Source organism: Macadamia integrifolia, chromosome 4, assembly GCF_013358625.1.
Source record: "Macadamia integrifolia cultivar HAES 741 chromosome 4, SCU_Mint_v3, whole genome shotgun sequence".
NCBI classification, from domain to species: domain Eukaryota; kingdom Viridiplantae; phylum Streptophyta; class Magnoliopsida; order Proteales; family Proteaceae; genus Macadamia; species Macadamia integrifolia.
This window is the reverse complement of record NC_056560.1, coordinates 2,344,937-2,360,657: the sequence shown is the minus strand read 5'-3', so window position 1 is coordinate 2,360,657 and position 15,721 is coordinate 2,344,937. Positions and strand designations below refer to the sequence as shown.

The 15,721-nt window shown below is 38.9% G+C and overlaps 1 protein-coding gene across 1 annotated transcript in view; it reads right to left on the bottom strand.

Annotated features, from left to right (window-relative positions):
• LOC122076908 (uncharacterized protein At4g15970-like) overlaps positions 1-13,226 on the bottom strand; it is a 21,574-nt gene extending 8,348 nt beyond the window's left edge. The window contains exon 1 of the mRNA XM_042642545.1: positions 13,211-13,226. The gene's annotated coding sequence lies outside the window, so the exon portion shown is untranslated. The remainder of the gene's footprint in view (positions 1-13,210) is intronic.
• Between the last annotated feature and the right edge of the window lie 2,495 nt (positions 13,227-15,721).

Genomic DNA, 15,721 nt, shown 5'->3' with positions numbered 1-15,721 from the left:
ACATCCATGGAGGAATACCTATATAGAGTTTTGTATTTCACTAATACTCAACTTTTTCAACTACTATAATGGTCCAGGAACACCTATCCCTGCTTCAATCTGAGATGCAACTCAGATAAGGGCAACTACCTCACACCCTAGACAAACCCTAACTTGCTAGGTCCACAATTTTAAATCAATAAAATAAAATTCCAACCCAATACATCATTAATATAGAGTTTCTCAACAATAACAGACTCTAGAATACAAAAATAGGGATTTCATATATGAATTAGCTCAGCCAGTGTAATCCCGTTGATGATTGCTTACTTGATGCTTAAACGGCACCTTGAATGCTCCTCATTCAATTAAATGCTAAATCAACATGATAGCAACACCCAATAATAATGTCTCCCATTCTCTACTGCAACATCAAGGAAGAGGACGTGATCATGAGTCGCAAAACCAGAAATTGAACTTCCACTCTCTCTCTCTCTCTCTCTCTCTCTCTCTCTCTCTCTCTCTCTCTCTCTCTCTCTCTCGATTTTGCTAGTTATAGAGGAGCCACATATTCTTCCAAAAGAACCTATTTTATTGTTGAAAACAGAAACCGAATTAAAGAATTGAAGCTATATTCTATCGATTGGATTGCTCATGCGTGATGGAGTCCTCTTAATTTGAAATTCTGCTCATACTCAACTTCTCCCCACGCACAGGAGGAGCACAACACCTTTCCTTATTTCTCTCCCTGTTGTTTTATTAAACTGCCACATCACCATAGTTGTAACGTGTTTAGGAAACTCCCACACTTTCAGATTTTAGATAGACTTTGATAGGAACACTACTCCTCACATGTATTGGACAGTATCGATTCACACAAGAAAAAGACATCCCATAGGATTTGTACTTCTTAAACTCCTTCTATTGAAACACTAGCTTAACTAATAGGATGTTGACACATGGACTTGAAAATCCTTTGTTTTAGAATTCTGTTTCTTTCCATTATCACATGTAACCATAAACCAACCTCTTCGACTCTAGCTAGGCAGCAACACCAGTTTTTAGTTTCTTATATGGATAGCACATGTAAATTACCTATAGAATCCCATTGTATTGTTGCTCCATCGTATCATTTGCCAATTAGCTTTGCTTCCTATTATAATCCATGTGATGCCAAGTTGGGTAGCAAACAATTGACATATTCAACGTTATATATCCAATTCAATTGAACGGCCTCTCTTCACTTATATTAACAATTGAACCAAGATGGTTCAAATTGAATTATAGATTCCCATAATTGATCCAACAACTATTGAACCATTCTAATAAATTTGGCCACACCACATCACCTTCTAGTTGCCAACAATGACAACATTCAATCCAATTGCCCAATAGGTGTCTCATCACAGAGTAAATGGAGCATACAATCTAATGAGATAGTACAAATGTCAGAGTGCTATATCAAGCTTCCATCTAACTAACGTAACACATCACTCACAAATAATCTAAGGCACACTGAACAGTCCAATTACACCAAATCTAGCACTCTCGATCCCTCAGAATGAGTAGTGATGACCTTAAAACATGCAATGTGCTCATAACTACGTTGAAACACAAATATGACAAGTCACCCAGGAAATGAGCCACAAAACAAGAGTGTAATTTCAAATAATTTTCCCTAAGCCCACATATCAATCTGACTATTCCCAACCACTTTCCCTATCGTGACCTGCTGGACCGCATAATCCATGATCCTAAAGAGCACATAAAAGTAGTGTTATTGGCCATCCTCTTCATAATATGGTCGCAGGTAGAGGGTATCTATAGGTTCAACTTAGTTTGATCTAAGTGGCTCGCATAGTGATGAAAAAGGGATCCATTCAGTCACTTTCACAAACGGTTGTAACAAAGCACATACAGTATGAAATGTATGCTATGGTGCAACTCCCACTAAGGTGGGCATGTCACTCATAAAATAAAAAGAACACCATACTAATAGAGCCCTGCTCTTTAAACCCGATTTATTGATCGGTCAGTTCGATTTGGTTTTGCAGGGTCCAAATCGGGACAGGTTGATGCCGGTGCCTTATGGTACATAATAGCAAGGGTGACTCAAATGCGGGGTGGCCAGATAAGATTGGACTGGTACCCAAAGTGATTCGCATGCCAAAGCCATGCCCTTGCACGTATCACATGGTCATGTACGAATAGGGAAGGTATTCTATCATATTTGAATGATAAGAACTTAGTCAACATCACGTGGTGAGAGTAAGATACATGTTGACTCCGTTTTCCTCCAAAATACCATAACGTTGGCTTGTTTGGCCAACTAGTGGGTGTCACTGGTAAGTGCGAGACCCACCAATGTGACCCACCTGTTGGGGCAATATGAACCCCAACGGGTCTAGCTTGGGTGAGCACGTGTACTTTGGACTCCTCTTCGAAATGAGGTCTTGTATGCCGATGATGTAGGCTACTTCGCCCGTAAACGTAAATTAATGTGTTTTGGTCCATAAATGGGCAAAACCAAACAGGCCTTACAAGATATTAATGAACCAAAGTATAAATAGCACTTAAACCCCTTCTCTCTCTCTCTCTCTCCTATTTATGATTTCAGCGAAGTTTCGTGAGGGGGAGTAAAGAAGAGGGAGAAAAGAGGAAGAAGGAGAGAATGAAGGGGGGGAAAGAGGCTTCCCCCTTGGATTCCGGAGCCACATCTTAACTTCTGTTGTCGGAATAGCATCCGGTGTCTTGAGATCTACATATTGAGGTAAGAAACACCATAAACCCTTAAGATATGATGAAACCCTTTTTGTGTGTGGTTGAATCTAGAAGATAATTGAACCCTTGTATGATTCCCTTTAAGGATTTAAGAAGGGGAACAAAGATTTGGGAGTTATTGAAGTACCATTTGAGTTTGGGAAGAGGATCCCAAAATTTGGGGTTTTTCAAGTTAAGGTATGATTACTTTCCCCAAATATTGTTAATAGCTTAGATCCATGGACCAATTAAGTAGATGAGGCTTAAAATGTGTGGGAAATGGAGTGGGAACCACCCTATTGGGTTTCCAAGAGGTGGAATGAAGAAAGGAAGAAAAACAGAAAAACCCATGGAATACCGACAAGTAGGACCGGTGGGTGCACACCTACCAGTGTGACCCGCCTGTCTCCTCTGTGTCTACTGATAGGTAGGACTGGTGGGTGCCACACCTACCAGTATGACCCGTCGGTCTGGACAGTCTGCACAGGTGGGTTCTCCTACCCACCTGTATGACCCACCTGTAGCCCAAATGAGCTCCGATGGAACTCAAACTCACCGACAACCTTCTTCACGCTATTATATGCATCGTGACCATATCCTACATCAATCATAGTCCTGAATTGGACGTATTTGTAAACTCCTTATCTGTTATAGGTTTTGAGAAAGTCATCTTCTCACTCTGGATCATACCTGTACCACGAGTGCTGATTCTTCTATAAAAATAGGTAAGTGGGGAGAGGACTTTGAACTTATTTTAGGAGTGTTATTGGCATCCTATGTATTCATAGACTGTATTGACATTTCGATTGTCATTCTCATGCATATTCTTGATATATGAATGATGCATTTAGAACTGAACATGTTGTATCTTAAATTCTATATGCTTGTTTCTTACTTAAAATCATGAAAATGGTTTATCATATGTTATGGTATGGTGATGATTTGTCGAACATATGTGAGATTTTTAGATTAGATGCCGTAGTCGACTTGAAAACAAATGCATTGGTACATCGTGGAATGGGACATGGATGTACTATGCATTTATACTATCTCATGTAGGAGCATGTGTTTAGGATATCATATTCCCTCGTGCTATGACCCTACCCAATAGGGGTTTACGTGTTGGGTTATCACTTGAGGGAAGCATCGATCACGGACCGCCGTGGTGGTTAGAAGTATGCCTGGCTGATCATTAGGACAATTGAAAACCTTGGTGATATATTCAGAGGGCCAATCATACTGCTTTTAGTTTCTGTTGTGGTTCGGCCACGATTTACTTTTCTGAGGTTTCACAGTGGGTTTTCAAGTTTTCATAGTGGGCTTCTCCGACAACCCTATGGGCTTATCATAGGATGGAGAACGCGTCTTGAACTTGGGGCATACGCACACTGTGGTTGTGAGTAGCACGTTACCTATGATATAATAATGATTGTTTAGGTGGAATAGGATTAAAATGAATCTCATACATATAGTATCATTTGAAATGCATTTGCTTGTGTACGTCTTTCTTTCCATTTACTGAGCTAGTGAGCTCACCCCTCGTGTACACACCTTTTTAGATGATTTTGAAGCATACTTTGTAAAGGAACTCTTGTCGGGTCCCACGACGAAACCCCAATGGGGGATTGGTGGGTCTCTAAAAAATTCGAACACAGTGACGGCTACCCGTGTGAGGGTTGTGTTGTAAGGCAACAGTGACAGATTCTATTTACTATACTTTTTTTTTATTCTTTTAGTATATTTCCCATTTATGCTCTCGATAATTAAATTGTTATTTCTTGTGTAAATATCATGCCTACAGACCCACATGTAAATACTTTAGGTATAACAATTTAGGTATCAAGAGTATATGGGAAGACTTTCACTGAACTAGAATATTATATTTCATGATTACTTGTGGTTTGCTATGCTGTGGTTACTGTATCAGATGATCCTAGTGGTTTTGGGTTACCCGAAGGGAACCTGGTCACCGGTCCGATTCTATGTGAACTGGGCCGTGACAACGGTGGTATTAGAGCAATGATGCTATAATCACACACAACTTGCAAGGCTAAGTTATTAAAAACCCTAAAAAAAAATAGACAAGGGGTTGGAAAAAACATAAAAGACTTCATACAAAATTCAAAAGTAAATAAAACTTAAAAATTTTGCCATAATGTATTCATAAGTTGGGGATACCAAAAAGGTTTCACACAAGACACATTCAAAGAAATGGAGTTTAAAGTTGGAGATAAAGATGAAGTGATCACGATGAATTGTGATGACAAGGAAGAAACAATGCTTGTGGCTTCAAAGACAAAGTATCAACAGGTAGAAAATTCTACCAAAGAGGTTTACGTTGAAGAGATCAAAATAGGCAAAACTAAAACAGTGGAAATTGGAAACTGAGATAGTGGTTGGGAACACTACACAAGAAATCGTTGATATTTATGATGCAGTTCTTTAAGAGGTAGAGCTTGTGCCTCAAGTTTTCGATGAGAATGCTACAAAGTTGAGGACTTTATAGATATGCATTCACAGTTGATATTGATTCAAAGGCTGAGCACATTGAGTTCGACATGCCACCAAAGTTCTTTAAAAAGAAAGCTCTATGCCTCGAAGACTACATTCCAATCATACATGAGCTACCAAAATACTACTATGGGCTGCAGATGGATATGCATTAACATAGTTGATCCTTTAATTTTACAAAACCTGAACTTGAGTTTTTTCAAGCCGCAGAGAATTGATGCAGATAAAGCATAGAATCGGGCTTATTTTAGAGAAAACAAACATTGGGTTGGGTTATATATGTGTTGGGCTTTGGTCCAATTGGTTTTCCTTGTAATGGGCCACTCTAACGGGCCTATATTAGGGGTAGGAGTTAGGAATATTGGAGTTACTTTGTTAGGTTAGTTTAGGTTTTTTATTTAAGTTTAACTTAAAGACCTTTACCTAGTGTAAAGGGCTTCCTTTAAGTGTCCTTTTTGTTTGAGGTTTCCTATTGACTATGTAAGTTGTGTTAGACAATTCTCTTACTTAGGTAGGGCATCTTTCTTTTTTAAATAAACAGCTTGTAGGCTATTTGGCTAACCAACGATTTTGATGAATGAAGAATTGGCTTTGCCTCTTTTGCTGCTGAGAAAGAAGCTGCTATAGATTCAGTGAAGAGTGAGAAAGTATGGGATTAGAGAGATTCTAATTTAGTCTTGTTGGTAAGGAATCAATGGTTGTTCCCCCTCGTCCTATGCTTTTTTTCTCCCATTTCAAGTAAGTCCTGTTTCACCTGTTCTTTGTCAAGCTTGCTGGATTTTATTTCATCCAAGTTGGGGTGAGGTCAGTCTCTGTTCAAGCTGCTGTTTGAATATTATATTACTGTAGACCAACTCACAGCAGATTTCCAGCCCTGTTTTGGGCTTTTTTTGGCTGAGTTGCCGATGGTTCCCTTTCCTCCATTTTTGGTAAGAGTAGTGTTTAAGTTACCTCTTCTATTTCCAATGATTCTGTTCTTCATGTACCTAATTTTGCCACTGACTTGTTATTTGTCAGTTACTTGATTAAATCTTTGAATTGTTGTCACTTTTTTTTCCTCCTCATTATCTTTTTCAAGATTTGGTGATGAAGAGGATTGTTGCCAGTGGGCGTGAGGAGAAAGGGCTTTATCTTCTTGAACCCGCACATCTTTTTTTACTATTGCCCAATCTTATGTGTGTGGGCTTAGGGATTATAGCACCGTTGACTCTTTGATGATTTGGGATCTACGCTTTGGCCATCTATCTTTTGGTGTTATAGAAAAACAATTGCCTCATTTTTTTCTTCCATTTATACTTCCCATATATTGAAGTATGAACCCTGTTTATTCATTAAACATTGTTGTTCTTCTTATCCTTATCATGGTAATAGACCAACTATTACTTTTCATAGCTGATGTTTGGGGACCTTCTCCCACTACCTATTTGTTTGGCTACCGTTATTTTGTATTCTTCGTTGATGATTGTTCCCCCTCGCTACATGTGCCTTTTTGATGAAACATAAAAGTGAAGTCTATGATGCTTCTAGAATTTCTAAAAAATGATTTGCACTCAATTTGATACTAGAATTAAGATAGTTTGTTTTGATAAAGGGCAGGGAAATACATTATGGTGGATTCCAACACTTTTTTTTTCCGATAATGGCATTATCCATCAGCTTACTTGTGTTGACACTACCCAGCAAATGGGGTACCTGAGAGGAAAAATAGCCACTTAATGGAAGTTGCTAGGAGTTTACTATTTGGCATAAATGTCCCTAAGAATTTTGGTTTGATATACTTATTGTTGCTTTCTTAATCAACCATATGCCTGCTAAACTTTTTGATTCAAATCTCATTTAGATATTTTATTTACTTAGGCCTTTGCCTTTTCTCTTCCCCCAAGGTTTTTGGGTGTCTTTGCTACATTCATGTTAATAAGTTTGCTCGGACTAAAATTGACCCTAATGCCCTCAAATGCCCTTTTCTTGGGTATTTTTTCCTCTACCAAAGGCTATAAGTGATACTATCCCACTTCTTGAAGGCGACTTCAATCCAAAGAGGTGACCTTCTTTTAATTTGTGCCTTTCTTTGCTCCTCATCAACATCGTCTTTCGGGGGAGCATACTAAGGAGGTGGATGTTGTTAATGTTATTGATCATCCAGGGGGAGCTGGTGATGAAAGGGAATTGTTGTTTACAGAAGATAGGAAAGAAGACCTGCTTGTTAATGTTATTGATCATTCAGGGGGAGCTGGTAATGATAAGGAATTATTGCTTACAGAAGAGAGGAAAGAAGACCTGCTAAGCATCCTCTTTGGATCCACATCCTGAGATCCACCCTCCTCCGTCAAGTAACACTCCTTCCCTTCCTTCTGAGTTAGATCTTCCCATTGCTATTTTTAAGGGAAAGAGTGTTAAAGATATTAGTTATGTTACTCTAAGGGTAGTTTAGTAATTTTTCATGTTATGTTTTATTTTTCCCTTTTCCTCCTTAGGGAGGGAGGTATGTGTAGTTATTTGTAAATATGTTAGTGAAGTAATATATTGGTGTTAGTGAGATTTTACTCACAACACACATTCTACCATCACTCTTCTTCTTCTCTCTTTCTCTCTTTCTTCCTTGGTTAATCACAATCCTTACATTTAAGCGTATCTTTGATACGATACGATATCCTCTGATACATATCTTAATTTTGGCTGATTGATACGGAAATCGATACCGATACTTTAATCCTTGGGGAGCATAATGAAAGTGAAATTTCTACTGATGAGATCCCTTTTCTTTCCCCATTGTCTATCTCTCCTTTTATGCTTAACATTGGGAAACATAAAGAGGTGGATATTATTGATGTTGGTGATCATTCAAGAGGTGGTTCAGGTAATGAAAAGGTGACCATTATGTACACAAGGGGGAACAAGAAGACCTACCAAGAGTCCTCTTTGAATCCAACTCCTGAGATCCTCCCTCCTCAGTCAGGTAATATCCTTCCTTCCGCATCAGAGTTAGATCTTCCTATTGCTGTTAAACAGGGAAAGAGAGCTTGTACTAATCCTATAGCTCACTTTGTTTCCTATGACTCTCTCTCCCCTATAGGTGTTGCATTTACTATTTCTCTCTCATCTGCTTCTATTCCTAAGAATGTTTCTAAAGCTATGTCTAACCCTAAGTGGAAGCAAGCTATGACTGAGGAAATGATGACCTTGGAGAAAAATTGTACCTGAAAATTGGTTGACTTTCCAAGGGGGAGAACTCCAGTTGGATGTAGCCATGCAGGTGGGTCTACACAATCAAGTACCGATCAGATGGTACTATTGAGAGGTACAAAGCAAGGCTGGTGGCAAAAGGATACAGTCAAGTGTATGGGATTGACTATCAAGAGACATTTGCTCCTATGGCTAAGCATAACACAATAAGGTTCCTTTTATCTCTGACAGCGAATAAGGATTGGTCATTGTATCAATTGGATGTGAAGAATCATTTCTACATGATGACTTAGAAGAAAAGGTGTATATGCAAACTCCTCCCGGCTTTAAGTTCCCTTTAGCTGTAGGAAAGGTGTGCCTTCTCGAAAAGGCTTTGTATGATTTTAAACAATCTCCAAAGGCCTGGTTTGAAAGGTTCAGATAGGCTATCCTGAAGAATGGTTATTCTCGAAGTCAGGCTGACCACACTCTATTCACTAAGCATGGTAATGGCATCATTACAGCTTTGATTGTCTATGTTGATGACATTGTAGTTACTGGAGATGACAGAGCTAAGAGAGCCAATCTGAAGAACTACTTAGCCCAACAGTTTGAAATTAAGGATCTGGGACCCTTAAAGTATTTCCTAGGGATTGAAGTGTTTAGATCCAAGAAGGGCATAAATATATGCCAAAGGAAATTTATCCTAGACCTATTAAAAGAAATGGGAATGTTAGGCTGCAAACCTGCAAGTTCTTCTATTGAGCAGAATTATAAGCTGGGAGAAGATGCTGGCCCTTCTCTTGTTGATGTAAGAAAATATCAGAGGCTAGTTGGGAAGTGTATCTATTTGTCCTTGACTCGTCCAGACATTACTTATGCAGTGGGGGTGGTGAGTCAGTTTATGCATGCTCCTAAGAGTGGGCACTTGGATGCAGTTTACCTCATTCTCCGGTACTTGAAGTCCTCTCCAAGAAAATGACTACTTTTGCCAAGTATAACCACTTGAGGGTAGAAGGCTTCACTGATGCAGATTGGGCTGACTCAGTTTCTGATAAGAGATCTACATCAGGCTATTGCACCTTTGTGGCAACTTAGTTACATAGAGGAGCAAGAAATAATCTGTGGTGGCTCGGTCCAGTGCAGAGGTAGAATTTAAAGCCATGGCTCATAGAGTGTGTGAGCTTCACTGGTTAAGAAGGCTGGTCCAAGAGCTGGGATTTGATACTGAGGCACATATAAGGCTTTATTGTAACAACAAGGCTGCCATAAGTATAGCCCATAAACCTGTGCAATTTGACAAGACAAAACACATAGAGGTGGACAAACACTTCATTAAAGAGAAGATTGACACTGGCTATATATGCACACCATTTGTGAGGACTGGAGATTAGCTGACTGATTTCTTCATAAAGGGTCTTCTTCATCATCAGTTTAGTTCTATGTTGTCCAAGCTGGGAATGCATGATATTTATTCTCCAACTTGAGGGGGGAGTGTTAGAGATATTAGTTATGTTACTCTAACGGTAGTTTAGTAATTTATCATGTTATATTTTATTTTTCCCTTTTCCTCCTCAGAGAGGTATGTGTAATTGCTTGTAAATATGTTTATGAAGTAATATATTGGTGTTAGTGAGACTTTACTCACAGCACACATATTCTACCCACTCTTCTTCTTCTCTCTCTCTTTTTCTTCCTTGGTTAATCACAATCCTTACATTCTAACTAAGAGAGTTTGTTCTAGTCCTCTATCCCAGTTTGTTTCCTATGATGCTACCTCTCCTACAGATTTTGTCATTTCATTTGCTCTTTCTTCAATCCTTATTCCTATTCCAAAAAATGTCATTGAGGCTATGTCTGACCTAAAGTGGAGGCAAGCCCTATCTTAGGAAATGATGGCACTTGAGAAGAACTGTAATTGGATGCTACTTAATCTTTCTAGGGGAAAGATTTCCAGCTTGATGCAAATGGGTTTACATAATGAAGTACCGATTAGTTGGTGTTGTTGAGATATACAAGGCTAGGTTGGTGGCCAAAGGGTACAATCAGATTTATGGGATTGACTATTAGGAGACATTTGCTCCTGTGGCTAAACAAAATTGATTAAGAGTTCTCTTATTATTGGCAGTTAATAGAGACTGCCCATTGTATCAGTTGGATGTTAAGAATGCTTTCCTGTATGGTGACTTAGAAGAGGTAGTAAACATACAAACTCCACTTGGCTTCAAGTTCCCTATCGTTGAAGGGAGAGTGTCTCTTAAAAAGTCTATTTATGGTCTCAAACAAACCCCGAAAGCCTGTTTTGAGAGGTTTAGACATGCTTTTTTGAAGAATGGATATTCCTAGTGTCAAGCTGACCACACTCTATTTACCCAGCGAGGTGATGGTACCATCACAACCCTTATTATCTATGTGGATGATATTGTTTCATTTTCGTCAGTTGCACACTTTGCTTTACATTATGAAATTAGAGATTGAATGCTTGCACGAAACATATTTAGAATAAATAGAAATATTTCACAAGCGACTTTCCTTCTATTTCCTCAATTGGATGTGAAGAATGTTTCTGGTATGGTTACTTAGAAGAGGGAGTGTACATACAAACTCCACTTGGCTTCAAGTTCCCTATAGTTGAAGGAAGAGTATCTCTTAAAATTTCTCTGTATGGGTCTCAAACAATCCCCGAATGCTTGGTTTGAGAGGTTTAGACAAGCTTTTTTGAAGAATGGATATTCCCAGAGTCGAGCTGACCACACACTATTTACCCAACGAGGTAATGGTACTATAACAACCCTTATTATATATGTGAATGATATTGTTGTGACTGGAGATGACAGGGCTGAGCTAGCTAGTTTGAAGACCTACTTGGCTTAACATTTTGAGATGAAATATTTGAGACCTTTGGAGTATTTCTTTGGGATTGAAGTATCAAGTTCTAAGAAGGGAACAAATATATGTTAGAGGAAGTATGTTCTGGACTTGCTGAAAGAAATAGGGATGTTGGGTTGCAAACCAATAAATTCTCTTATTGAATAGACCCGCAAATTAGGAGAAGAGTGCGGCCCTTCTCTTGATGCAGGGGTTAGTAGGGGAGCTAATTTATCTCTCTTTTACTCGCCCAGATATCACCTATGCAGTTGGGGTGCTGAGTGAGTTTATACTTTGCCTCCAAAAGTGGGCACTTGGATGTTGTGTATCGCATCCTCAGGTATATGAAGTCCACTCCAGGGAAAGGACTACTATATACTAGGCACAACCATTTGAGTATAGAGGGCTACACTGATGCAGATTGGGCTGGTTCTGACAGATGGTCTACATAAGGGAGGTAATCTGGTCATATGGAGAAAGAAACAACTTGTTGTGGTCGGATCCAGTGCAGAGGCAGAGTTCAGGGCTATGGCTCATGGAATATGTGAACTCCTATGGTTGAGATGATTGGTCCAAGAGTTGGGGTTTGATATTGAGGCACCTATGAGATTATTGTGTTAACAAGGCTGCAACATGACAGGACAAAGCACATTGAGGTGGACCGACATTTCATCAAGGAGAAGATTCTCTGACTACATTTGTACTCCTTTTGTGAAGATACGCGATAAATTGACTGACATCTTCACCAAAGGGCTCATCCCTCATCAGTTCAATGCCCTTCTGTGCAAGTTAGGAATGTATGATATTAATTCTCCAACTTGAGGGGGGAGTGAAAGAGTTTATGCAATAAGGGTAGTTTAGGAACTAGTTTGGTATCCTGTTGTCTTATGTTGTAATTTTACCTTTTTACCTTTGACCTCCCTAGAGAGGTGTATGTAATACTGACATCATATTAGTAAATCAAATAGAGAAGAGGAATCTTTTCTCTCCCACATTCGGTTGCACACTTCCCCTATCTTCTTCTCTTCTCACCTCTTACCTTCTCTCTTCTCTTGAATCGATCCTTGCACTACTACTTCCAACTTTCTATACCCAAGTTTAGACCAGTGTGGACCATGTGGTAGACTCCCACCTAAGTTGATTTCAGGAATTTTTCGTCATTGTAGTAGTTGGTTTCTGTAGTTTCTCTTTGTGGTATTGAGAGGGCTACGAGCGAGGATCTTAATCCTAAAATTTCATATCCAAAGAAGTTCTATTGAAGGAGATATCTCTTCCTCTTTGAATCTGAGTTGAGTTGTGAAAATTCTGCTCACAATTGTAAGGTTGGAGAAGATCACTTCCATAACTATGGGCCCGTTTGATTTTGTTTCCAGAAACGGTTTTTCCATTTTTCTGTACTCAGAAAGAGAAAAACATCATATTTTATGTTTGATTTTTTTGTTATGTTTCACCTATTTATAAAATAAAAATTGAAATTTATTTCTATTTTTGTTCCTAGAAACAGGAATGAAGAAATGCCTATTAGTTGTTTTTCTGTTTCTTAAAACAAAAAGTGACGGAGAAAAATCATGAAATCCCTCTCGACTCCCGACTCCCGACTCTTGACTCCTGACTTCTGACTCCCGACTCCCGATGCTCTACCCTCTCTATCTCCTTGTAGCTCTCCACAAGCTGCAACTCTCTCGCGAAGCTCGACGACCGTCTCTGCTTTCTCGCGAAGCTCGACGTTCTCTACTCTATTACGAAGCTCAACGTTCTCTGCTCTCTTGCGAAGCTCAAAGTTCTCTTCTCTCGCAAAGCTCGGAGTCTCTCAGGTATCATTTCGAGCACTAATTCACAGATCTGCTTTCATCTCTGTAATGGAATGGAACCTGGATTGGATGCGGTTAGGGATTTGCATTGCAGTTTAATTACCACTCATATCTCTCACCTCTCTCTCTCTCTCTGTCTCTCACACCTCTCGCTGCTCACGTTTTGTATCATCGCTCGGTCTCGTCAATCTCACGAAGGAGAAAATTAGTGACTAGCGCGCTCTCGGTCTCTCTTGTTGTTCACGCTGGTACTCTGTCTTCGCACTTGGGTTTGATTGCTCTGTGCCGAAGCTCTGGGGTTGCATTGTCACCTGGTTAGGGCTTGTATCTAAGCCAGAAATTTGTTAGTTTTTGAATCAAATCGTTGGCAGGTAAACCCTAAACGGACAGTCCTTGTTAGGGTTAGGTTTTTTATTTTTCTCTATAATATTTTGGGTGATTCTGGTTCGATTTTGATGATTGTTATGATATTTTTGGTGATTAAATATTGGTGATCGGTGATTCTGGTTGGGTGATTATATTGGTATTTTAGGTGATTAAATTGACATTTGTTCTCTTGGTGATTTCCGTAATTTGTTATCTTGGTTACTGCTAGACTCTAGGAGTCTGTTGGATCATTTCACTCTCACTTGGTAATTACTAATAATTTGGATGCTTTGGATCTGTAACTTCTATCTTCCAATGCTATTTAGTGGCTTCAATGCATTTTTCCTTTACAGGAAGTACAGGAGTCTTTTGGTTGGAATTCCTTCTTTCTATGTTTGTTTCAAAAGTAAGGAGGAGAATGGAAGATTCAAAGTTAGCCCACTAACTACTAAGGAACACAATAAGCTAGTTATTTGAGTAATTCACAAATAGGTCTCCCAAAAGGGTGGTTTGGTGGTTTAACACTCAAAAAAGTCAATGGACTTTCTTGGTTGATGCCAGGGAAATTAATATAATAGTGTATGAAGTGGGTTGGGCTTAGGCACCAGGTACAATTTTTTTCTTCCACTTATGAGCATATGGGATTGCAAAGCTGGTAAGGAATAGTTTTCAGCCTTTAGGGTAGCCTGTATAAACTAGTTTTCACTGATGAATTAATTGATGATCATTTTTTTCATCTTGGTTCAATTAGCTATACAGAGAGGGGGAGTTTGAACTGGGTGATGCCCAATTAGATTAGGTTGGAGGAACTAGTGAGAATTTTTTTTTTCTTACTGTATTAAGACAGCCATGCTCTTAAATCTGAAGCTGGAATTTTATAAAACAGCTATTAGACCAACCATGTTTTTGGAGTTGAATGTTGCAATTCCAAGGAACGACACAGAAATATAATTGATATGCTGCCTGATGAGATGTCAAGATGGATGAGTAGCACAATTTTTGGGAACAGAATGGGGAAGATAAATATGAACTAGTGTAGCAATTGTAGGAAAAAAATGTGAGAAAATATAAGTAAGATGGTTTAGTCATTTGTAAGGATAATTTTTTCCATTTAATGGTTCTTTGGTGCAATTTGAAGGTGTCGAAGAGAAGAAAAATGTCAATATTATGATTCATAAGTACCAGACAAACCTCCCTCAATTGAGCTAGTTACAATTTTATGTTTCCTGGTTATTATAAAAACAGGAAAGGGAAATGGGTAAACCACCATTGAACATATTGCTCGAGAGATTGAGGAGCCTAATATGATCTAGACCAGCCAAGGATTCAGATAAAGAACCTTTCAATCTTCTAAACCCAAGCTTCAACCCAACTACCCTTCTGCTGCAATTTGTAGAATTCGCCACTTCCATGGTTCCAGAAGAGCAAGAAACACCAACCCAATTACAGCAATAAGAAGGAACATTACTTCCCCACCCAGAAATCCCTGATTCCAAGCCCTTCATGAAACCCTTCAATGCTTTCAAGTCCTTGGAGTTACAGCTTTGGGTTTGAGAATTCGAAGCCTGTGCTTGGAAACAGAGCAAAAGACTCTCAACTCCAAATGCTACTAAGAAAAAGACTTAAATTCATGCCCCCACCCCCCCCCCCACCCCCACCCCCACCCCCACTAAATTTTGGGCTTTTCAATTGAGTCCATTACAGCTTCCTCCTAGAAACACATTCTTTATCAAGATTACCTTCATGGTATGCTTTCCTTATGCAAGTCGGATTCTTCTATTTACAGTTATTACTGTTGCATCTTAAATTTGGATGTGTAAAGTATACCATACAGAAAATATCTTTTATATTTGTTGTAGGAAATAGGATTCTTGCTGATATTTTGTTTCCATTTTATTGATACTGTTTCACTCACTTTGGAAATTTTGGTTATTTCTTTTGAGAAATTTCCTTTTGTTATTGTTGAATGCCAGTCTATGAATGTTCAATATGCATATCCAATTGTGAGCTGATGATTCTTGACTTTAACATGATTAATGTTTCCTTTATGTAGACAATATGTCATATAGTGGAAACCCTACTCTTGCTCCAACCACAACCACAACCACAATCCTTTGGAATGCTTCTGAATTGAACAAATTCATCAACTTAATGATTGATAATGTAAGGAATGGTCAGAAGTCCAACTCCACATTCAGTAAAGTTGGGTGGAATAACATTAAAGCAGGACTAGAAGCAACTTTCCAACGTCCATTTCGAAAAGA